A 27,068-nucleotide genomic window follows, 5' to 3' on the forward strand; every position below is an offset into this window, starting at 1 on the left:
CCAATGAAAATGCATAGTTGTGGAGACCAGTTCCAACTTATACATCTACAACACAACTCCTGCATCTAAGATTCAGCAATCATTGCAGTAGAGGGTGGAAAAAAGACAGTAAGAGCTAGAGGAACAGGAAGTTTGCTGCAAGACTGTATCTCCTACAAATGTCAGAGAATGAAATTTCAGCGACATGGCTGCCTCACAAGCCAAATTCAGGTACTTAACACATAAACAAGGAGGGCACTCATAAACATGCTAACACTAACAGGAGAAAGACCACGAGGCCTCAATCCTAGACAAAGAACTATGAGCAACTAAGATATCCAATATAAGTATCCAATAGTAAATCATCAGTCCAGCAAAAACACATACAAATAATATGTGCACTGAGCAGTTTGCATTTATGTATTTAGGGGAGAGATGCATAAAAATATATAGCAATTAAAGAAAAACATGCCATGAATTAGAAAGAGAGCAAGAGGATTTCATAGAGTGTTTTGAGCAGCAGTTCTTAACCTGTGAGTCACAAGCTCTTTGGGGTTGAAGAGCCCTTTCACAGGGGGCGCATATAAGATATTTACATTACAATTCATAGGAGTATCAAAATTACAGTTATGAAATAGCAATGAAATAGTATCATGGTTGGGATTCACCACATGAGGGACTGTATACAAGGATCACAGTGTTAGGAAGGTTGAGAACCACTGCTTTAGAGGAAAGAAGGGAAATTATATAATTATATTTTATATTATAATCTCAAAAATTAAAAAAAAAACATTTTAAACATTTTAAAACAATAATCTAGAAACTTACAATTGGTGTGTGGATAGAGCAGAGCACATAGCACAGTTCTTAGAGAACATATTCATTCCTGAGATTTTTCACCTTCATATTACAGGGTCCTATTTTTCAAAATTCTTTTCTGATGAGGGGTTAATCAGAGGTGCAGAAAGAAGAGCATTTCAACTGGCCAGTCTGATTTTCTGTATGAAGTAGAGTTGTTAATAACAAGGCAGGTCTAGTTAGTTTCTTAATGGATTCGGAGTAAAAATGCGTGAAAGCTATTTGCTATCTGTTTATATGACTTTTATGGGCATTTACACCAGTCTTACAAGATTAGTTTTGAAAATAAAAGACACAGAAAGAGTGACTTAAGTGAAATGTCTATGATTCCAACATAAACCCTCCCCATAGATCTAGAGGGCTGACTTCATAACATCAGTAGTGCAGGTGTCTAGCCTGTAAGAGATAAGGGAGAAGTAAGCCAGTGTCCTGCCTATAGGGAATGGAAGCAAGAACTCAGCAAAGCTAACCCTTTATATTGGCTTGCCACTTACTGTACTTAAGGAAGAATTTAGGGCATAGGAACACTTGGTCCTACCAAATACAAAACACTTATGACTAGGAAGTCAGAAAATTAATAAAATAATTAAAATAGAAGGAGTTTAAAGATACATTTAAACAATATTAGTTTTATGTGAATGAGTGCTTAGTCTGCATGTATGTCTGTGCACCACCTGTGTGCAGTGCCCCAGGAAAATATAAAGGCATTATATCCTTCAAAATTGGAGTTATCAACAGTTGTTTGCTGTCATGTGGGCACTGGAAACAAAATCTAAATCCTCTGCAATAGCCATAAGTATTCTAAACAACTGAGCCATGTCTCTTGCACCCCACAAGTAAGCATAAATTCTCCCAAAATGTTTTCTTAAAATATTGTGTTTAATTGTGGTGAACTGAACGTTGGTGCTATTTATGGCTAGTTTAAAGGTATTTCTCCTTTTCCATTGCAGAGAAAAGGGGGAGAAGAAAAGATACGAAGACCATGAAACATTTCTTTATTTTTCAGAGTAAGTATAAAGAAAAAAGTAAATAGTTTAGCTATTCTTTAATATTCTTAAAAAAGCACAACTACTTATTTTCTTTTGCAAGAGGAAAAGGACGTTGTTGTATAAATGTCAGGCCAGAGTAGAAACATTTGACAAAAGCCATCACATTGTTACAAGTAAAGGTACATCAGCTCTTACCTGAAATTTAGTGAGAATGTCAGATGAGATCCCATTACCAAAACACCAAAACAGGAAAGGGGTAAGACTTTTCATTTGAAAGAGGTTTCCAGCTTTGGGAATTATTTTTGTATACATGCTTATTTTAAAGATAATAAATCAGAGACACGGAGATATTAAAATGTTTACTGAAAGTTATAGAAGCAACTATTTAGTATACCTGGCCAAAATTAAATCTCAAGATTTATTAAGATGTTTATTTTATATATCTTCTCTTTAGCCTTTTTTTTATTTAATTTAATTTAATTTTACATATCAGCCATGGGTTCCCCTGTTCTCCCCACTCCCCCCCCACCTTTCCCCCAGCCGATCCCCCATTCCCATCTCCTCCAGGGCAAAGACTCCCCTGGGGATTCAGCTCAAACTGGTAGATTCAGTCCAGGGAGGTCCAGTCCCCTCCTTCCAGGCTGAGCAAAATGTCCCCACATAAGCCCCAAGTTCCAAACAGCCAGCTCATGCACTAAGGACAGGTCTGGGTCCCAATGCCTGGGTGCCTCCCAAACAGTTCAAGCAATTCAATTGTCTCACTTATCCAGAGGGCCTGATCCAGTTGGGGGCTCCACAGCCTTTGGTTCATAATTCATGTGTTTCCATTAGTTTGGCTATTTGTCCCTGTGCTTTTCCAATCTTGGTCTCAACAATTCACACTCTTACAATCCCTCCTTTTTCTAGCCAATTGGACTCCTGGAGTTCCACCTGGGGCCTGGCTGAGGATCTCTGCATCCACTTCCATCAGTTATTGGATGAGAGTTCTAGCATGACAGTTAGGGTGTTTGGCCATCTGATCACCAGACTAGGTCAGTTCGGGCGTCTCTTTAGCTTTTTAAATGCACAAACCAATTTCAAATCAATTCGTGTTTAAATTTTTAATACTTTAAGGGCTTGAAAGGGAAAACCTGAAATTGGAACACATTTTTAAAGTTTGGGGATGTACTGGGCATATGTAGAATGACTGTGTATTGCTTTGAATTAAAATTGATTATACTAACTTTAAATGCTGAACAGAATGTTCATACATAAATTGCTACTGTGTAAATCATTCCTACTGAGAAAATCTGGCTTCATTTACTGCTCTGTAACAGTGGGGAGTCATAAGCATATGAGAAGATGCCAGGGAGGAATAGCTTTAAAAATGATATCTGAGATTTTACTTTATAAATTTATCTACTAAGTAGGGAAAAAAGCAAAATAATGATAGCATAAATTAGATGTCTTAATATTATGCTTTTCAATTGGTCAAATGAAGAAAAATGGTAGGGATCATAATATACATAAAATGATGAGAAAACTAAAGATTTATTTTCAATATAAATCAATCAGAGCAAGATCAAGATGCAGTAAACTTGAATTACGTAACTTTACTCTCAAGTAGTATATATTATCCCAATAGAGACTTGATTTCTCTTTTATTATCATGGTAGATTGTTTTTATGTCAATGTATCGTACTTGGTAAGTGGAAAGGGGAAACACTCACTTTTTTTAAATTCAGTGATGCTACCAGAAAAGTGGATAGTACAACTTCATTAATGTCTGTACCAGTCTGACATCAGGATCCTACAATGATGATGTTATGCTTTGTGATATTCCCTTGTAGAATAATAACAGTAAGTATACTAATGTAGCATGATCCTTGCCACATCCTCAGTTGTCTGAAGCCATGTCATTTTTGTGCTCTGTATTTGAGGTGAACATTAATAAAATGATGACTAAAATGATGTTACTGAATCACTTTAAGGTGCTAGGATGCTCAATGAAGTCACCAGCTAGACAGGCAATGATACAAATCTGATATCTTATGTAAACATTTGAATTGTGCATACCAGGCAAGATTTAAACAATTTATAAGTATTTTACTTATTGATAAAGTGAGGCATGCAAAAGTTTCCAGGAGGTTCCTTGAAATAGCCTTAATTCTTATGTTTAAAATGTTCCCTTTAAACAATATTTTTATTTCATTTCAAAAATTAATAATATTCATAATTATCTACCTACATGTTGGTATACTGAAAGAAAATATTCAAAGATTATTTTACTCAATAAAAAGTACTATTTGAGAATTCTTAACAGTAAAAATTTTAGCAACATTTTTATTGCAAACATTAATACTTCAAGAATCTTTAGTATGTTTTTAAAAGAAAATAATTCATTTGAAATAATTAAAACCAATCCTACCTCCTATAATTGTAAATTTTGCTAAGCTTGTTCTTATAGGAGATGTATTTTAGAAAAGCAGAATTTTAGAAAGAGAATTTCACATGAGGTGAGTCAGAGGCTTGACAATTCATGCTGGGGCAATATAATAACTACATGCCTATCAAAGAAGAGAGTATTCTTTGATTTTGTAAGAATTCAGTGTAAAAAAAAATCAGTCCCTACTGTGCTTCATGGATAGTGCACATGGCCATTGAACAAAGCACTGATATATCATACAATGACAAGAATCAGTGTCCTAGAAATATTGTATTATAGCTTAGAATTCTCCTTATTCACCTTCCTTGCACCCCTTAGAGTCCTGATTCTCAGATCTAAACAATGACTAAATTATTATCTTTCAAGGCACCAGCACAAATCTATAAGCTATAAAAAGATCTCAGAAACAAGGCGTGTAGACAGCCATAAGCAGGGTAATGTTAAATCCTCCATTAGCTATACCAACCTCCAGGCACCTGTGACTGAGGAGAGCTTATGGATGAGGCCCCATACAAAACTGCAGATTTACACAAACCATGAGACACTGTTTGGATGACTAGAATCTATAGTTCTCAAGTGTGCACTTTATGGAATACCATCTTGTTGCAATGTCAAATGATTGACTACAATGTGTACTTCCCTGGAAGCTCATCCCATCGACCTAACTTGCCATTGTTTGATTGTATCTCCAGGAAGATGCTCAAATAGTCTATAGGCTTCCTCATTAATCATAATTTAAATTATCTGTGTGTCCTAGTATTAAACATATTTAATATGAGATCAAATGATAAAGTGAGCTAGTAATGTAACTCAGTGAGGCCCTGGGTTCCATTCCCAACCTTGTAAAAAACATTAAATAAAATTAAAATGAAAGAAAAACAGGAAGGGAGAACAAGGAATAACAGACCATGATAAATGAAGACCACATGAGAACAGGAAGAAGCAAAGTGCTAGAGAGGTCCCCAAAAACCCACAATGATACACCCACTGTAGACTGCTGGCAGTGGTCAAGAGAAAGCCTGATCTGACCTAGTCTGGTGATCAGATGGCCAAACACCCTAATGGTCGTGCTGGAACTCATATCCAATAGCTGATGGAAGTGGATGCAAAGATCCTCAGCCATGCCCTAGGTGGAGCTTCAGGAGTCCAATTGGCTAGAAAAAGGAGGGACTGTAAGAGTGTGAATTGTTGAGACCAAGATTGGAAAAGCACAGGGACAAATAGCCAAACTAATGAAAATACATGAATTATGAATCAAAAGCTGTGGAGCCCCCAACTGGATCAGGCCCTCTGGATAAGTGAGACAACTGAATAGCTTGAACTGTTTGGGAGGCATCTAGGCAGTGGGACCCGGACCTGTCCTTACTGCATGAGCTGGCTGTCTGGAACCTTGGGCTTACACGGGGACACTTTGCTTAGCCTGGAAGGAGGGGACTGGACCTGCCTGTACTGAATCCACCAGGTTGAATTGAATCCCCAGGGGAGTGTTGGCCCTGGAGGCGATGGGATTGGAGGGGAGGGGCTGGGGGGAAGGTGGGATGGGGATGGGAGGGGGGAGGACAGGGGAACCCCTGGCTGATGTGTAAAATTAAAACACAAATATAATAAATAAAAAAGGCGAAAAAAAAATAAATAGAAAAAAAGAAAAACCATCCAAAATGAAGATTGATGATCTTAAAACCATCTCCAGATCAGCAGGAAGAGAATGACAAGTTTAAAGGAATACAGGCTACAACTGCAGGGTTTTTCTGGTATGAGGAATAAGTGAGTAGCTCTTAGAGGAGCCAGTGGAGAAAGGCCTTAAGGGGGAGTGTGTAGCCAAAAGGGCAGGCAAGAACAAACAGAGCCGCTTGAGATTTTCAAAGAAAAGTTATTAGGAGAGTTTTTCTGGTTTTATGAACACTTGGAAAAGATTGGCATGATTTAACACAGAAAGCAAAAAAATTTCACAGGGGATTCCAAGTTCAATTTACTACAGATCTTTCTGTCAGTATATTAAGGACACAGTAGGTACATCAGTGGATTTGTTGAAATTATTCTGTTTTAGTGAAATTATTCTTTCATATTCTATATCAGATGTTGAAATTTAAAAAAAAAGTTTCACTTTTCACAGAAAGGACACTCTTTAATTTTACTCAAATATTGTCAGGCTTCAAATGCAGCTTGGGTCATTACTAAGTGTGTCTATCTATACCGTCCTGAAGGACAGGACACTGACAGGACACAGAGCAATGCTTGCCCATTGCCACGGAGGTCTGTATACATGCTACTCTCCTGCCTAAATAGGATGTACTCTCTTGGGGACCATTTTTAGATTCCATCCAGAATGTGAAATTGGGTTAACAAGAGAAGAAAAGATGCAGATACTCCCTGGATGAGTTTTCTTGTGGGGATGTGACATCTTCCTCAGAGTGAACCCCTGATGTGGTTGTTCTTTCTGATCTCAAAAGAAGAGTAAGCACTGGAGAGGTAGCTTTTAACATCCCCTGACTATTGCAGAGGATGTTAATGATTGACATGATGCTTTAGGAGCCATAATTTGTTGTTCCCCTTCCTTAGCAATACATTTAAATCTTTCAATTCCAGGTAATTGTATACAATTATTTTTGATCTCCAGTCCTATGTGTGAAGGAAATAGGTTATGTTTAACTAATTAGCTGTTGTAAAAATGACACTCTTTGGACATGTTGGTGGCATTTAAATTAGTATGGCTCTTACAAACAGTACAGAGAAATTTCTACTATAAAAAGCAAGAGCTAAGCACATATGAGATGGTGTCTTTGCAGGTCATTTGAACAAACACAGTAAATGTGGAGCACAGTGAGATGAACAGTGCACTGAAACCATGCATCCAGGAAGGGTGACTCTTTTTAACTCAGGAAATGACTGCTAGATTCCTTTAACATGAATTGTTACTCTATGATATTTAAAATTAGTGAACTAAAAGTATTATTACCAAAACACTTTAAAAAAAAAAAAAGAAAACTAACTATTTTTTTTATTGTAGATGGGCTGTCCATGTTACCTAGTTCACATGTTCACTCTGGTGAGGAACTAATGCTGAATTTTATCTTAATAGTACCATGAAGTTTTTTAAGAGATTTGTTGAGGATTTTAAACTGAGTAATATGTTCTCCCATATATATACATGTATGTATGCATATATATAGTACCACCTAAAAGTTTGGTGAGGACCAATAAAAAAATTACTTCAAAACCAAAACAGAATTAGCAGACTGTATATCAATCAGGCAGCAGTCTTCTGTACCTGGTAGTCACCGCAATGCTGTAGTGACCATCATCAGGTCTCTTTGGTTATTGTCAGTGAGCTGTACACTGCTGAGAGACAAAACAAACAAAAGCAACTCCAGAGCTTGAAAGCGCAAGGTTTAGTCCTGGCTCCTCAAGCTGGCTATGGACATGGGAATCTCCATAGCATCTGTCTTCATCTCTCCCAATGGCTGTGGCATCCCAAACTAATGCGTCACTACAATCTACACTGTGGTAGAAGATACTGCTCTATTGCCTACCCTGTTTGCACACAAATGATGAGCTTCATGTCCGTTTGTCCTTGGCCATGTTTAATCCCATCACCCACCTATCTGCAAGGTGGAAAGCAAATGTAATCATTTTAATATCAAAAAATATAGGAGACGTGCTGACGCAGGACTTCCCACTCCACCAAGATGTATTGGCTCAGCCTGTACATTCAAGAAAGAAAGGAGATGAGCTAGCACCTGCATGATCTTGCACGACATTATGATTTTCAGTAACCTGCTACCTCAGCAATGACTCTGTAAAATGTCCAAGGCAAGTGCTCATAATTTTATAAGATAGCAATTAAAAATAATAACAAATAGGGGTAAAGAAAAGGCTTGGTAGTTTCCATAGGAACTTGGTTCAATTTCTAGGACTCACTAGCTGCTCATAGTGTGAATCTGTAGTTTCTGGGGATCTTATGCTCCGTTTGGTCTATTTAGGCACAATGCACACACATTCTGCATGCATATATGCAGACAACCCCCCATACATTTAAAAAGTAAATTAAATTAAAAATATTAATAACAAATAAGCAAAGTAATATAATTTTTACAGAGGACATAAAGGACCATAAAGTTAGGGTCATCTCTAGTGTACTTTTAAATAATATTTCCCAATCCCTATTCAAATATTTGCACAAGTAATTATAAAATGTAGTTGGAAAACATGAGGGAATCCATGAGTACACACACATATGATTCTTCCCTTTGTTCTAAACACATAGTCTATACTCATAAAATGGTGATCAACATCAAGATTGCATACTAACAATGAAAAAAAATACCTATGTGTTAATTTAAAATAGCCAAAGTATTTTCATATCTGTGTTTACTCACAACTGTGAGGTGGGCCTGGTTAGTTCTTTTCTTCTAATCCGTACACACAACACAAAACATTTGAAAAGATAGTGCAACTTAACACCAAGCTTTTATTTTATCATATTCTCAGTCTTGAGATTTGAACTCAGGGCTCCAATTTAGAGAAGTGCCTGGTAGCTAAAGCTACATACAGTACCTAAACAGTTAAGATTTTGAAGGAAGAATTCTCTAAAACATGAAGACTTTGTGGCCTAAGGAAAGAAATCTTATTTCAAACTCTTCAAATGAGAGACAATACTCAATTCTTGGAAAATGTAATGCTACAATTGAATAATTCATGTGATTTGAAGGAAATTTCATGACTAATGCTAACCATATGAATGTGGCTTGAACATTGCCTACAATATCCTAACAACAATGACAACAAACAAACAAAAAAAGCAAGATGGCCAAACTTACATAAAATTTACATATAAACTTGAGAGCATGAATGAGAAAAAAGAGTTTCTATTAATTATTACCATTCGACTCTGAAGTGATTGTGTTGCCATGGATTTTACTTTACTGATTGCATTGATTAGGCCTATAGTTTTACATATATAAAGCATGTAGATGTGTGTTTCAAAACTTGAGAGAGCTGTGACAGTGCTCTTTTAATTTAAAACAAGTTTGTAAGCACAGTAAAAGCCCTGCAAGGGAAAGCTCACTCTAATCAATCACATTCTGGACTTCTCCAGGCTTATGGGTCAGGGCTGCTTCTGAGACACCCTGAGGATTAGATTTACTGAGAACCTGGTGGAGGGACATCTTCTTAGTCCTTGGAATTGCAGAGTAAGATTGAATCTCTGCTCTTAATCCATCAGTTCTGTAACTGATGCAAATAATGGATCCCTTCCACCTTTACCTTCCCCGTCACTGAGACAGTACAAAATATTCTGCTGTCAAAATTAGACTAGAGGGAAAAGTCCATCAACCACACCTGATCACAGGGATGCCTTAAAAACCTCATTTCATCTGTATTACTGCTGTGCATGTTATTATTTTGACCTCTTTAAAGGTTCAGTCTCCAGGTGCAGAAAATAAAATTGATGAACTGGAACAAATTACTGCAGCCACACACAAAGACACAAAATCAGTGAATCATAAGCGTTAAGTACCTTACCTTACATAAATGAATACTGAAAAGAATTTTTTCTTTTCTTATTTTTTTGCTGATAGTGTGTCCAAGGGTACTCTTTATTTGGAGAACTATACAGTCTGACCAGAGTTTATTCTAATGTACCTAATTTGTGTTACTAGTTTCTGTACTCACGTGTATCTCAGAACTACTGGGGTTTGTATTTTACAGGTAATGCTGCCCATCTTCACTGCCTTCATGTTACTGATTGTATTTGCCAGTCATAACTGGACTGGAGCAAATTTGATGGAAATGAAAGTTTACAGAAATCAAAATTTAAACTTGACATTTGAAAAAAGTTAGTCAATTTATAAAATGTTTTTTTTGAGGAGCTAATAAGCATAGAACAATGTGTTCAGTGTGTCGCAGTTGGCATACAGGGAGCCATAATTAACTTACTTATCTAGTTTGTGAATTTATTGTGCAAGAGCTGGACACACAATGCAAACACTCTAGAATCAGTAATAGTTGAGTTAGATAAAATGCTGAACTTTTTAATCCTGAAAATAAAAATAATCAGAAAAATAATGAAATTTCACTATTTAAAACTAACAACCCATCCAGGAAAAAATGGGACTTCAGTTTGCCTTTAATAGTGAATGAGAATGGGTGTAGGGCTAGACATGGAAGATGGCTCTGTGCATAGAAGTAAAGTTACTGAAGTTAGAGAAGAAATGAACTGTATGACCAACTTTCAAAGTTCCTGGCACGTACTGAAAGAAGATTACTACTAGATAAATGGAATAATAATGCATATCCAGCAATACACTGGTAGACAAACTCTTCAGGAAACATGATGGGAGTATGTGGATTAGAGCTGTTGTAGGCTCTCAGTTTTATTAAAAGAGGATTAATTAAGATACAGAATAATCATCATTTTGACCAGTCAACCTGAGAGCTCCACAAATGGAGATATGAAATTCAGAAGAAAGAACATTGTACACCCCTGCTCTAACTCCTGTGGCTCAGAAAAGGTTTAGGAAAAAATAAATCAACAACAAAGAAGTATTCTACTATTTGCTAGGATGGAAATGGTAAGAAGAAGCTTTCTGCTGTCTGTAAGGTGTTACCTCCCAGTAGAAGTTGAAATAGGTTTTCTAGTTGTAGCATATGCTAAGAGAAATTAGGATGTGAGCCTTCATAGTCTTCCCAGGGAAAGACTAGGACCAGAACACTGAGAAATTGGTAAAAATGACACTAACTTACTCTTCATGATATATATTTCTAGTGTAACTTTACACTTACTATATTTTTCCTTTGACAATTTTCCAGATAATCCTAATCAAAGAGCATGCAAATTCTACTCATGACCAGTAAACATAGGCACACTGCCTGGCTAACCTGTTATGGGTAGCAATGCCCACCTTACCTTTTCTGTGGACAGAATGAAATGCAGAAGGTATTTTTTAATGTGATTTTTTTCTTTTTCTTATTTTTGAATTTATTATTATGTATGCAGTGCTCTGTTTGCATGTATGCCTGCACAACAGAAGAGGGGCCCAGATCTTATTATAGATGGTTGTGAGCCACCATGTAGTTACTGGGAATTGAACGTAGGACCTTTGGAAGAATAGCCAGTGCTCTTAACCACTGGGCCACCTCTCCAGCCTGCCGAAAGGATTTTCATGATAATTTGTTTATCAATCTCATGAGCTCAGAGACAGGAGACAAAGTGGACAGAAATGATTCAAAGCAGGTTTTCCTAGGAAAGGTGCTGATCCCAATGGGGTGGTCACACATTGGTGTAAAAGAGGAGTGACGGGGCACACTTCCCAGTGGGAAAACTACGTGACCCAGAAGCTCTTGGAAGTGCCATGATCTCACACATTAGCTGAATTATCTCTTTGATCTCTGTAATTCTCTATGCTTAACCTTTTGTGGTGGATGCTCAACAAGGCTGTCTTGGTGTTTGGGTGGACTTTGAAGACTGGGAGCAGCACAGAAAAGTCATGGCTAGGTGACTGTCTAGATGAACACATGACAGGTGACCATCTAGAAAGCCTAAAACCAATTCTGAGTGGGACATAAAGGACCACCACAAACAGACTGGCCTTCCAGGCTCCTCACTGGTGCTCAGCTCCTGGAGGGACAGAACATGTCCCTGAAACCCAATTGGAAAAGTACTTGACGCTTGGCTTGGTACTGCACAAAGTGTCTCTGCAAATGTGAGGAGAATGAGGGACCCTAGAACACACAGGAATCTGAACGATAGAACTTTCAGAATATTAACAATATAAAATACAATACAATATTTTATAATAAAATAATATTGAAAATGTTCAAATTATGGCAAGGTCTGAGAGTGTATTTGTATGGGAGCATTATTTCAAAAGGCTGGCTGGAGTCAGTACAAATACCAAGTTGCTATACAGTTAAACATCCAACTAAATAAAAATACATTGAAACAATTACATTTTTTTTAATGAAACAGAACACCTCTACTTGCCTATAATTGATGTGGTAGGTAAATGCTATAAAATTTTAAGAGTTTCAGTGTAGAAATGCATAGTGCCTTCAGTATTTTACTGCTCTACTTTAATATGCAAAATATTTTTAAGGTTTGGTTATTGTCTCACCTTTTTTGTGGCTGTATCTTTTTAAATTAATTTGACCTATCTGAAAAATTTAAATCGATCCTGCATAACACTGATCCCTAGCAGAGCTCTCTCCAATCAAAGACTCTCAATGGTGTGTTCCATTGTTGCCCTAGATTGGAATGTTCTCATGACCTGTGAGGTTAACTGCCAAATATCAAGATTTAAGTACATCAGAGTACCTTTAACATGAAATTGACTTTGGCCTTAAGATTAAACCTCAGTAAATAAAAATTAAGAAAACTTTTTCTAAAATGATTCAGTCTCTAGTAAAAAGAAAACCATCCTCTAAAGACAGGTGCAAAGTAATTAGTGTAAGAGAAGATTCCCAGAAGAATCAGGGAAACAGAACAGAAGAGAACAAAACTCACCAGACAGTTCAAGTCACCAGACGATCCAGGAGTCCAAGCCTGATATATGACAAAACAAAGAGAAGAAAACATGGGGCTTTAACAGTCTGTTTTTAAAGAGAAAACAATGTTATAATTCCTGTCATCTTCACAAATAAAACAAACTAAATGAATAACTTTGGAAATCATTTCCTAGACAAAAGTAATTTTTACTTAAAACGTATTTACTTAACTTCATATTGTCCTGGTCTACTCAGCAGTGTGAGAAGACAGTCTAGCTAAGGGAAACATTCTTCAGTAATTCCAGTGACCATAAAATCATTTGGTAAATGATCAAAAATATCAAGAATATTATTAAATTCATTTTAATTTTGTCAATATTTAGTATACACATTTAATGTCTTAAGAGAGAAACACACCAAGGCTTCATTTTCTAAATTCTCTCATATTTTCAGGCCTTTGCTGACTATAGGACACAAATTTGTCACAGCACTGATTCATTTGGGCAAAGTAAATCCATGGAAGGCAATATAATAAAATAAAATAAAAGTTTTTACATTTCCAAATGGTATTTAAATCGGCCTCTATTTTTCAAAGGCGTTTGAAGTACAAATAAAAGGCAGTATCTAGGCAGCACCAATTCCCCAGAGAAGGCCTGGCACCTGGTGTGGGTGCAAAGGTTTTATCAATGTTGTCTTGTGTGAAGGAAATGGCAAATAGAGAATCCTTTTGTAAATATGGCTCCCTGCCTCTTTGTTTGAGAAGAAATATTGAACTTCCAGCCATTATTATTACAAAACACAGGAGCTCATTTTTAAAACATTTGATGGGAGCCTTTCCATTTTGCCTTGGAAATCAGTTTGAGCTGAGATATTGAATATTAAGAAAACATATATGTGAAAGAGAATGGAGGGCACAATATGTGTGACAAGATGTTAACATTGTTTTGTCTGGTTGTATATGTGCACATGGACATGTGTCTGTGTCTTATCAGAAAGGAAAAGTAAGATTATTTCTATTTTGTCAGAATAACTATTTTAATGTAGAGTTAAAAGGTAACCACCAAAGACCAAAGTAAAGCTATTGAGACTTTTCTCAAAACCCACTGGCTTCTGTTTTATGTCTGGGCTCACTGAAGGCTCTAGTCTGGTTTTAATGGAATAAAGTAAACAGTCTGTGTCCTTTATCATGCTGCTTCTCACAAGAAGGTTGTAGAATGTTAGCTTGTTTTTATAGTGTTCTCATATTTTAAGTTAGTTACTTTTGTGAATTCTAAGTTGCAATAGATTAATACATATGTACAAAGTGAGTATCCATGATCACCTCCCATGAGATCTAGAAAAAGACCAACACAGAAGCCTTTGGCTGGTCTGTGTTAGTGCCACCAAATACAACATATGATGGATTTGAATGCATTATATGCATATGTCCACCATAGTTTCACATAACAAATAGACTATTTATTGCCAAGAAGTGGCAAAACTTAGAATATATCACATAAAGTCACTGAACATAGTAATACATACTCTCCATAGGCCATAGATAATATGTTGGTTTGTGTTTGCAGATTTTTTTTCCCTAGTTTTGATCTCCATGTGACTAAAACCAAAGTGTTAATACAAAGTTAAATCTCTTTGTCTTAACATATATGTGAGTGAGATCCACTAGTCCTTTTGCTCTTGAGTTTCATCACCCTGTCATAGTTCCATGAATGCTTATCAACAATTGCCTTCTGTTGATAAAAGTATGGATTATTTCGGCTTTCATTGTGAACTATTCTGAAACAGTATGGTTATTGTTTGTTTGTTTTTGTTTTAGATTTATTTATTATGTATACAGTGTTCTGTTTGTATTTATGCCTGCACATCGGAGGAGGGCACCAGATCTCATTACAGATGATTGTGAGCCACCATGTTGTTGCTGGGAATTTAACTCAGGACCTCTAGAAGAATAGTCAATGCTCTCAAGACATTCCCTCCAGCCCCAAGCAATGTGCTTTTATTATGCATTCCTGTTAGACATTCCCCAGGAGGAGAAGCATGAGACAGTACAACATTATCCTGTTGACAAGGTCACAGTGAAAGAGAAGAATTGCCCTTGGGAACAAGACCAGTACCTTCTTTTGCTTGATTTTAGCTGTCAGTAGGAATGAGTATTTTTAGTTTACATTTCCTTGCTGTTACAGCAGGTTTTCATATATTTGTTAATCATGAGTATTTGTTTAATTGAAAAAGTATCTTTCAATTTTTCCTACCTTCTGCTTTGTCTCATTGACTTGTAGATGTGTATTATTCAATTGAGGCTTCTATCGGTTTTATGTCTTAAATTCTGAGCCTAACACCATTGCTTACTCCATTACTCATCATGTCAACACTTAGTGTCGAAGTATTGAACCATTTTTTCTTTGAATTTCTTTTAGTATTATAGCATAAAATAATCACATAGAGTCTTCCCTATTTTCTTCTACAAGAAAAAATACAAAAACATGATTTTTTTTCTCCTTGCATACATAACCCAGTCTACTTGACACTGATCTCTTGAACTGAGAGTTGGGGTGAGGTTGCATTATTTTCTATTTGTCTCAACAAAATTCACGCAAAATGTCACCCTGTTAATTTGCCCTAAAAATAAAAAATAAAAAATAAATGCCCAGGAATGCTGTGTTCTGTTCCTAGACCTCTATGGAACTCAACTTCTGTCCTGTATTATACCATCTTACAAAATGTAATTTTGAAATATCTTCACATTTAATAAAAGCAGGCTTAATTTTTTTGCAATTTTCTTCATCAAGGACATGTGATTTTTTTATTGTGATATAATTTATATACTATAAAATTCATTATTCAAACAAGTTGTTTGTAGTATGGTCACAATGCTGTGCACAGGCCACTATAAATTCCACAGTGTTCTTCAAACCTCAAAAGGAAATGTACTGATTAGAAGTGGACTCCTGCATCTCCCTCTATTACAGCCTCTAAGATTCCCTGGATTTTGTGTCTGGCTCACTCCATGGCAAAAGGCTTACATGATCTGTCAATGGTAGCACGTGGTGATACTTCATTTCTTTTTATGGCTAAATATTATCCCACTGAGTATTACTGCCTGTTTGCTTATCCAGTCATTAGAAGAGAGCATTTTGATTGTTTTTACTCTGGATCTGTTATGAATATAGCTGATATGAATAAGTTTTCTATATGTTCAGAATTTCAGTCCCCTTGCGTATAAGCTTATAAAAAGAATTTAACTATTTGAGGACATGGCAAACTCTTCTACAGTAATTGCATGTTTTCAATTTTCACAAGCAACTCATAAGTGGTGCTATTTCTAATACTTTAGCTAGCACTCATGTCTTTTTAAAAATGGGTATATTATATATATTATAGTGTGCATAACAGTTTGCATTTTACATTTGCCTAAAGAAAAGTGATAATGAACAATTTTATAGTTATTTGCATATATTCCTTAGAGAAATGCATGCTCAAGTAGAGTTTTGACTCAGATTTTGTTGGTCATTGTTGTTTGTGTTATTTAGGTATGTGGAGCAGATCATTAAGCTCTTGGCAGACATATGACTTCTAGTATTTCTCTATGACTTGCCTTGTACTGTTGATCACTCAATGTATCCCAGTAATGTAGTAGATTGTTCTATATGGAGGCTTTATAGTTTTCAGTATATTTACTCCCATGTGAAGTATCATTTATGTCATTAGGCATGACATTTTATTTTTCTGTTTCTCATTGATATATAAAATACAATTAATTTTCTATTATACTGAGTAACCATGATAAAATCATGTATTAAAGTTTTATTTTTTAACTTTTATTTATTTATTTATTTATTTATTTATTTATTTATTTATTTATTTACTCATTTTTACATCCCAACCACTGTTTCCCCTCCCTCCTCTCCTCCCAACCACATCCCTTCTGCCTCACCCTCCTCATCTACTCCTCCTTCATTTCTATTCAGTAAAAGGAAGACCTCCTACGGTTATTAACAAAACATGGCATACCAAGTTGCAGTTAGAATAACTGCCCCTTGTATTAAGGCTGGGCAAGGGAACCCAGTGTGAGGAGAAGGTTCCCAAAAGCCAATGGAGAAGTCAGAGGCAGCCCTTGCTCCCATTGTTAGGAGTTCCACAAGAAGACCCAGCTACACAACTGTCACGCACATGCAGAGGGCCTAGGTCAGTCTCATGCAGGCTCCCCAGCTATTATTTCAGTCTCCTATGAGCCCAGGTTAGTTGATTCTGTAGGTTTTCTTGTGATATCCTTGACCTCTCTGGCTCCTATAATCCTTCCTCTCTCCTGAGCAGGATTCCCTGAGCTCAGCCTAATGCTCAACTGTGGGGCTCTGCATCTGTTACAACCAGCTGCTGGATGAAGCCTCTCTGATGACTATTGGGATAGGCACCAGTCTATGAGTATAGCAGAATATCTTTTTTTTTTTTTTTTAGGTATATGCATCTTATCATAGGCAATAAGGGGGTGTCAAATTCTTTGGAACAAGAGTTATAGGCAGTTGTAAGTTCCCTGATGTGGGTACTGGAACTCAACTCAGGACCTCTTCAAAAGCAGTAAGTGCTCTTAACCACCCAGCTGTCTCTCAGGCTCCATGTGCTAAAATTAAAAAAAAAAAAATGTGCATAGTCTTTTTAATTTATCACCTACATTGTTATTTTATATGCAAATTTATCAGCTGATCCTGTTTCCTCAGACTAGAAACCTCTGATTCCTCATCTAGAATGAATCTCTGCTGAACTGTTGCTAGAAAGCCTGAATGCTTAACCAGCCAAATGTTTCTAGTTTCTGGTCTTTATGCCTTACATATCTTTCTGCTTTCTGCCATCACTCCCTGGGATTAAAGGCTCACTTCTTGGGATTAAAGGCGTGTGTCACCATCCATGCCTGGCTGTTTCCAGTGTGGCCTCAAACTCACAGAGATCCAGAGGGATTTCTGCCTCTGGAATGCTAGGATTAAAGGCATGAGTGTCCCTATTTTGTGGCTTCTATGTCTGTCTAGTGATTGTTCCAGATAAATTTATTAGAGTGCACAATTTTTTGGGGGAACACAATACCTTCAGTATTCAAATCATTGAACTTTAAAGCATATCTGTCTGTATGCACGTATGTGTGTATGCACACAAGCATATTTATTCATGTAAATGCATGTCTGTTTTGTGTTACTGCACAGTCAGTACTGTCAGCTCTAAGCTCTGGGATACAATGAGTCTATCCCAGCAACTTTGTCTTGATCTTGCAACAAATCATTACATGCAGTCTTGCATTTGTTCAAGGTATAGCTAGTTGTATTTCAGCACTTTGTTTGTTACTATTTCCTGAGGTATGAGTCTAAAGGTTTCTTACCCATGAAAGTGTCACTTTAATTGCCATATGCCTTTATAAAGCTGAATGATTTTTTTTCTTGTCAGTATTGTGTTTCAATGAGATTTTCTTTGATTCCAAATTTCATTGGCTTTATGGGAAAGCTCTAGCAACTTTCAAACACTGTAGTGGATAGCCATCCCAGCATTGGCCTGGAAGTTCCAACCCCCATTGAGGCTTCAGTAATGGTCACACCCACAAGGCGGGGCGGAGGAGGGAGCAGAAGACCCAAGATGGAGAGGAGGTCTTGCTCTCTTGGTTCTGGGACGCTGGACACAGGAGGTATACTGAGCAGAGTTCTCCAGAGAACACCCTCAGAATGCGCCATACCTTTGCCAGACCCTACAACCTATGCCTTCATTTGTAAGTTACCCCACAAAATAAACCTCCCTTTTAACTATGTGGAGTGGCCTTAACAATTTCACCAATAAAACACCTTTTGTTCTTGGGACATAAAAGTCTCTGTTTTACTCCTAAAATTGCTCCTTCATACATTTGTGTTTTAAATTTGGGTGGCTGTATCAAGTTCTGTCAATTTCTTTGTTTATCCAAGTAATTATTTTTGTTCATGCCTGGGATTGGACACAAGGCCTCACAGAAGGGGCAAGTGATGCTACAGAGCTGGACCCCTCACAAAATGGCGTTGCATGCTATGCAGGTCCTCTAGAATTGATAACTGATAGAATACAGAGTGCAACATTTTTCATTTTGTTACTGCTGGTATTTAATATTGATCTCCTTTTTTCTGTGTTTTGGTTAAATGCATGTGCTCTCTGTAACTCTTGAGGTACAGGCCCATATTGTGTTTCTGCCTCCCCTGTCCCACCACCATGTGCACAAAGCTCAGATTCTCTCTCACAATGCTTTTATGTCCTGGAACATTGTATTTCACTTTGTATGTATCTTCAAATATTTTCAGATTGGTGTCTTAAATTTTCTCTCTATCTGGAGAGCTTTTCAGCATAAGCTAATTTTTGTATAAAGTACTCACTAGCTAATTTTCTGAAGTATAATGAGGTTAGTTTTTTAACCCAGGATTTGGTCAATTTTATAAAACACCCACGTGCATTTGAAAAACACAAATATCCTAAAACTATATGTATTTTTCTAGAGACATAAATTTTATTAAATGTGTTCATCTTGTTCATGAAGGTATTAGAAGTGAAGTCACATGTTGTAATATCCTATTATTACTCAGAGTGTTCTCTTTATTTTTTTTTTTTAGTAATCATTCTTTATAATTTGTGTAAGCTGGTGATAAATACACAGAAATTTGGAATGTTTATGCCCCCTTGTTCAATAGAAACTATTATCTTGAAGTGATTACATTTTTCCTCTAGCAATTACTACCTTTGTTTCCAGGTTCCTTTTGTTGAAAGTTAATGGAAATGTACCATTGTTTCATTGATTGTTGGCAACACAAGAACAAATAATTTTAGTAGGAACAAAGAAATACGTAGGCTATAAGCTCATAAGGACTAGTTCTCCACTTTCTGGGAGAAAATTGGGGCCTTCTTCCTAGGAAGAATGTCCATCCTATACAGGATAAACCACAAGTGCCACACTGGATGAACATGCCATCCACCAGACCACAGGTTTATGGTGTAAATAAATATGAGCAATTGACAAATTTATGAAGATGAATTTGACAGCAATTTGAAAGATTTGAAATTAGGACATTTTTTATACTAAGCAATTTGAAGACATGGAATAAAATCGTTTCTCTAATTATGGTGGTGATGCTGTTAATTTAGGGAAATCATTCTTAGAATTTGCCAGGGAAGTTTGAAGAGGCTACAGCTTCTCTGGGTCAATTGTTCTTGCAGTCACATGGAAACATACATTCGGAGCTAAGAGAAAGCTGAGTCTACAGAAAAAGATCTAGCATTCCTCATTGTTTTAGTTGTAGACAAAGCGTAAGAAAGTAAAAAATAACATGCTATCACAAACACATAGGGGATCAACTACATCTGATGGTTAGATTAAAACAAAACAAAACAAAACAAAACAAAAAAAAAACATGGGCCTGGCGGGGATGGCACATGCCTTTAATCCCAGCACTCAGGAGGCAGAGCCAGGCGGATCTCTGTGACTTCGAGGCCAGCCTGGTCTACAGAGTGAGATCCAGGAAAGGTGCAAAGCTACTACAGAGAAACCCTGTCTTGAAAAACCAAACAAAAACAAACAAACAGAAAAACATATAAATGGAACTCAATAGTAATTTAAATAAGAAGCAAAGTCAGAGACTATAAGAGAGTGTCACACATATTTAGTGTTCTTCAGTGTGCTCCTTGCTGATGCAAAAAGAAATATAAATTCACTGTGGCTACTAGTAAGAGACAGGGGCAAAGCCCTGGGAGTAGAAGCTCAGTGTCTGCTATGAGTAGTATGTAGCAGCTTAGATATGTAAGCAAATACAAGCTTTTCATGTTTTAGTTCCTTTGAAAGGAAGAAAAGCACAGAAACAGGTTTGAGTACACAGATAAAATTAAGGGTGGGTAACTCTTATGGCGGTAAAGGTTATATGAAAAATGTAAGTCCAATCTGTATCTACTCCAGTGTTAGCATTGTACAGACTAACAAGAACAAGGCACCTGCTTCTTTCTCTCTCATATTAATATGTAACACAAACCCTTTTCTTCAACAAATATTTCCTTGTTTCCACTTGGATCCCTGTTTTCCTCCAGTGTAGGAGCATCCTCATACACCCAGTCTTTCATCATCATGTCTCAGGTTGGTACCAGTGATATCTCATCATCAATAAACTCATCATTCTGGTGACTCATATTTAATTTCCTACAGTTCCTACAGCATCATAGGAGGCCCAGTCCCCCAAATAGAAAATAAAGGAAGGGCACCTCACCAAACAGGTCACACAAATCCTAATAGAGAAACCTACATCTTCATTCTAACATAATGAGAAAGGTACATTTGTCATCTCATCATAGGGAAGGGTAAGGCAGGAATACTGTGAGCTGATGACTAAGTAGGGCCTCAGAAGTCATCCAGGATCTCATAGAGACCCTGAGGTCATTCAGAGTCTCATAGTTAATCTGGGGTCATCCTGGGCCATATAATGATTGCAAGGTCATCTTGTGAAACATAATGATAACTCTGACTCTCCCTCTTTCTCTCATACACACTTTATTTTGATTGCCAAGAGAAATAAAATAATCAGGGTTTCAAAGTTAATAATCATGCAGAGAAAATGATTCTCAGTGACTTAATCTTTGACAAAGCACCAAGGCTACATAGCATTTGGTTATGACAAAAATCTCTGATGCATATTTTGTAGTGATCACATCATCATTCCTCGGTTTGTTTCATTACTACTTTAGTAATCTGTTCCACTTACTTCCTTATGCACCATGTGTAGTTCTGTTTGAGGGAAACACTTTAAAAATCCCTTCAACATGCAATCCTGTGCCGTGTTTCTCCAGGCAATTCCATCTGCCACATGTATAACACTGCACCCCGAGGCTGTTAACAACTCTGTGGATTTCAGCATGTATTTGCACTGGGCTAAGTCCCCTTAGTACCTGCTATGAAACAGGGCCCATGTTATATGGAAAATAATGAGGAAGAGAATGCTCTTGTATTCCATTTCTACATATTTCATTGAGAATGCACACTGGGGGAATAAGTAATTTTTTTAACCTCTCTATGGAGAGAGTTCTTGAAAATTCAGTGTTTTTATCTCTATGAAAAAAATAGGAATGCAGGTGTCTGGAAGTACTAGATACGTGGAGAAAATAAAATCATGACACTCTTGATGTTTCAGCCTGCCCTGTGCACAGTGTTGTACAAAGTGATTCATAAATACCTAAATGAGGTACAAACACTTTTCAGTGAGGCAGAATTCACAGTGACAATCCTGGCAGACGAGGAAGCATTGAAATTGCTCCAAAGGATGATGCTTATATTTGTAGCATTAACCCACTGTTCTCTTGAGTGAGTCCCGAGGAGAAAATGTTTCAGTTTCTGCTTCCAAAATGGGAAAACATAACCAGTAAGATTCATTGTGCTTTTTCTTTGTTCATAGTAAATTTTAAAAAATAATGTAAAAAGATTTCAGACCCATCCTGAGATAAGAAAAAAAAATGGTTTTTGATTGCAAACTATCCTGTTCCCTGCCACGGTTACCCTTGGAATAAAGTTGTTTGCTGTACTAAGACTCTGTTGAGTAGAAGACTCTACAGTTCTACTTTTCAGGCTTCAAATTTCCTTCAGTGATTGTCATGGAATCAAAGAAACTAGTTGTTTAATAACCAGGTTTTATGACATTTGCACTCAATTAAATATTGTGAGTATTTTATTTTTTTCTCTTTTATCTGATTTCAGTGAGTAAAGCTATATAACAGACCCCACTCTGTTACATAATCAGATTTCACACTATTATTACCATTGCCCATTTACAGAAAGGTCCCTAAAAAAGCACTGAGTTGATGAACAATGTATTAATAGTCTCACAAAGAGCATGTGGCAGCATGAGGATTTAAACACATGGCCTCGACTTTAATCATGATGTAATGAAATTTCCTCATGTACTCTAATGAAAAAGAGTTAGGGATGCAACACTATTCTATCTGTCATTGATAGAATACAGAGATGGACACCTTGGCATCATGATTGAAATAAAATTTGCAGAGAACATTAGCTACTTTTCTGTCACCACTATGAATGCCAAGCCAGACACAGCTTAGGGCAAGAGAGGTTTATGCTGGCTCACAGTTTAAGGGTACATTCCATCAAGGCAAAGAAGGCCCATCTTCTAAGAACTGTTCAAGGCTAGGCCACAGAAGCTGGAGAGGCTGCTTGCCCACATCCTGAAATGTGAACCAGGAAACAAAGACTTGGCAGGAGGTGGGACTGGTTATAAACTTCAAGGCTTGCTCCACAATGAGCCACTCCTCTAGCTAGATCCTACCTTCTAAAGATTACACATTCTCTTACAACATGACAATCTGTATGAGACAGAGTGTGCAAATACATGAGCCTGTGAGGGACATTCCACTTAAACATGATAACACATAGGCTTCCCCTGGAGACAGTCAGGGTTGGCCTTGTTAGAGGTGAGTATGCTGAACTAGAACATATTTCCCATTGGTTGCCAAACAGGTAGAAGCAATTTCCTGCTAAGTAAATATCTGACTTTCTCAAAGAGTTGCTCAAATCACACAATGCTTAACAGCTTCTATTCTATATCAGACAAAGTGATTTTCTAGTTCATTTTCTTATTGCCCTTGGTGAGTAAATTTTTCTACTAAATATTTAATGCAAGTAGTGAAATAAGGATATAGTATTCTTGCCTCTATGAATGATTAACTAGTATACCAAACAGGATTTTAGTTTATACAGGGTCACACAACAATGGAAGCAGATTCAGATTTTCTAGCCCAGTGGTATGGCTCTATGGGAAAATCCACCCAGATAATTGAGTTTAAATGGTGGGTACCTAGTCTGACATTCACCAATTTAAGCTTCCTTAGCTTTTAAAGACTCTTCATCTCTCCATTGGAGCACTTGCAACATGTATGATACTTCATTTGGTTTTACAACTATTTGATACAGGTGAGTCTTATAACTGAAGATCTTAAAAGTACTGATTTTTTATTAAGTCCTTTATTTTTAAAATTAGCATACATGGCGTTAGTTTTTATTGATTCTCTTTCCCCATCTTCTTTTCCATCCCCCAACCTCCCCTCAGTCTGTTCATTCACAAACAACCCATTTTCCACATTCATTTCATGTGCATTCTTTTGCCCTCACCCACTTGCCAACGTATCTTCTTCCCACAATAGGGTTTCTGTACTAGTCTCAGCTATTTCCACACTCACCCCCTACATATATGCAGATATGATAAGCTAGGACCTGCATGAGTGTGAACATGTTTGTGGAAATGGTTACGTTAGCAAAAGCAGTATACAAATTCAATGCATTTTCCACCATCATTCTTGTGACATTTTTCACAAAAAAGATCAAATAATCCAACATTCATATGGAAACACAGGAGACCACAAGGAGCAAAAGCAATTCATTGCTGAAAGAACATTGCCATTTTGACTAGCAGAAGAACAATGATAGTGACTGTTTCAGAAAAATCCACTGACAATGTAACACAAGAGGAACAGAGAGTAAATAAACCAGAGTGGAAGTAAAAAGTATACATTTCCTATCTAGATGTCATGATTTGGATATGGTTTGTTCTTGATAGGTTCACATGTTCGATCCTTGGTCATCAGTGAAGTGGAAGGAACTTTAAGAGGTAGAGACTAGTGGTATATCAGTAAATCATTAAGAATACTGTCCACAGGAGGAATTAAAACCTTTCTATGGGATTATTATCATCATCACAGATCTTGACCTCTGGATCAGTTTCTAGCTCTTCTCTGATGACACAATCACTCACTCTTATACACACTCCTACTTTGTTGCTAGAATGTCTTCATCAGAGTTGCACTAATACCAGCACCATACCCCAAGTGTCCAGAGTTGTGAGCTAAGTCAGCTTCTGTATCCATTGGTCATTGCATGTTATCAGTGAGAAACAAGTTAAGAGGATTTCTATATTTCATGTTTACTTAGCACTTAATAAATAGCATTCCATAATATTATAAACAGTACCACCCTCAAGTTCCTCATATAATCTCTGTATGATATTTTCAGCAACCTTAATACAAAAGTACTGGCATCACACACACATACACACACACACACACACACACACACACACACACACACACACACACAAATGGAATATATTTTCTTGAAGCAGATTTCCACAATCAACAAGTTAACTCAAATTCAATTAAAGAAATCATGTTGAAAGAAACAATTTAAATGTTCAAAAAAAAGTAAATTGGTAAAGTGCTTTTAACATGGAAAAGCATTTGGTTATTAAAAGTTAAAAAAACAACTCAAAGGATGGAGATTTACACCAAAATTTGAATTTCTGAAAAGCCCCCAAATTTACCATTTTTTAACTTCTTGATCAATTAATTGCTTTAATAAAAGCTGTACTTTGTGCTTCTCACTTCACTGTTGTATGAGGTAAAACCACCTCAAATGCTAAGCAAATGGCTGAATATGAACTTACTTTGAAAAATGAATTCTGACTGATTTAGTTAATAATCTGTATCCATTCTTTAGGTAAAACAAGGAAAGCTAAATAGGGCAAGAAAGATTTTCTTCCTTCCATAAAAATAGTGGAGGACATGATATGGTAACTTGGGGAAAAATATCCTATTCAGTTTCATCATTCTCACTGACTATCTCCACCAAAAACATTTTGGTTGATTCTGCCTTGCTGAGCAATGTATGGATAGAATTCTATGTGGATGAGAAAAAAATGTATAAAGACAATGCTGAAGCCATACATCAGGGGAAGATGGATACTTCTGGTTCAGGTCCTTCCCTTTGGTTTCCCAAGGAGGGAGAGGCAACTGAGTGCTCTTTTGGGCTAGATTGGCATAATCTTTATCATAATTCCTACAAACAAATTTAGTAGTTCTCATTTCCTCAGTAAACCTTTGAAAGAGCAGAGTGCCTTGCTATTGATCTGTCCCACAGTTCATGGTGTATTCTCTCTCTCTCTCTCTCTGCTTTTTTGGCTTCAACTTCATTATATACACCCTAGACCTATCAGATATTCTCTCTTATTAACATTTACAATGTCTCTCTTTTCTATGAACAATAGTTTTCATAGATTGTGATGAGGTAGTTCAATCATTGGTGTTCTGTGAGGGTTGGGACTAATCAGCTTGACCCATCTAGAATCATCTGGGACATGGGTTTCTGGCCTTGCCTTCAGAGGATTATATCGATTATGCTACTGGGAGTGGAAAAAAGTGCTCACTCTAAGAGGGACCATTGCCATACTGGGATCCTGAAATGTATAAATGGAGAAAGGAAGCTGAGCAGCAAGTGTGCATTGACTTAATTGTTTCTTGATGGTGGCTAATGTGACTGGTTACTTTAAGTTCCCGCTACATTATGTTATCCACTATATTGGACTGTATCTTGAACAGTGAGCTAAAATAAACTATATTATCCCTTAAATTGTTTTTGTCTGGATATTTTATCATAGCAATAAGAAGAGGGTCTAAGACACTCTCTCTCCCATGCTTTATTCTGCTGAGCTGCATTCAAAGAAAGGAACTGCAATATGGCAAATATTTTCAGTGGCTTATGTGTCAGCTCAACTGCGCCTCCACCATTTAATCAGAGCATAAATTATATTTAGATTTGTGAATCAAAGATCAAAGGAATAATTTTAATCACAGTATACTATGCTTTAATAGTGATTAAACAAATTAAAATGTAGACACTCATAAAGAAAATAAGTCATCTTCTTTGGCAGAGGCAGAAAATAGACCTCAATAGATTATACAATTCTTTAAAAAAAGCTTTAAGCATGAATATTTTATTATGAGATATTAGGTTCACTCTGATGATCTAAAAGGAACTCTAGTGTTTTAGAACTGCGCCTCAAAATGAGAATGAGAATATGAATGAAAGGAAAGAAGATGAATTGAACAAGAAGACAACGATTTTTCTAAATAAAGAGGTTGATATTTTAAAGAATAAATTAGCATAAAAGAATTGAAAGAGCAAGTAAACCCAGGCCAATCATATCTTTAATTGATTTAGAAAAGAATACCAATGGAATTGTTACAGGACCATAAAATTGTTTGTGTTCAATTCAAGCAGAGCATAAGGCTCTCAAAGATTGGACAAATTACAGAGGCACCAGGAGAGGTGCAGGTATGTCAGGGCAGGAATAACCAGGTCATTGGGAAAAATCCCTCAGGACTCAGAGCAAAAGTCACGTCTAAATCTAAACAGAACTGAAAGGGACATAGGAAGAACAGCATAGATTTGTTAAAATTTCATCAACTGAGCATCATAAATCGACATTCTCTCAGTTGTGGTAATTTATAAGATGCTGAATTCA

At 36.7% G+C, this 27,068-nt stretch overlaps 1 protein-coding gene across 37 annotated transcripts in view; it reads right to left on the reverse strand.

Moving 5' to 3' along the window:
- Positions 1-27,068, reverse strand: part of Ptprd (protein tyrosine phosphatase receptor type D) — a 2,001,112-nt gene that overhangs the window by 1,417,933 nt on the left and 556,111 nt on the right. For all 37 annotated transcript variants that reach the window (XM_036177144.1, XM_036177143.1, XM_036177148.1 and 34 more), the window contains one exon: positions 12,752-12,790. The gene's annotated coding sequence lies outside the window, so the exon portion shown is untranslated. The remainder of the gene's footprint in view (positions 1-12,751; positions 12,791-27,068) is intronic.

This window comes from Onychomys torridus, chromosome 2 (genome assembly GCF_903995425.1).
Source record: "Onychomys torridus chromosome 2, mOncTor1.1, whole genome shotgun sequence".
Lineage (NCBI taxonomy): Eukaryota > Metazoa > Chordata > Mammalia > Rodentia > Cricetidae > Onychomys > Onychomys torridus.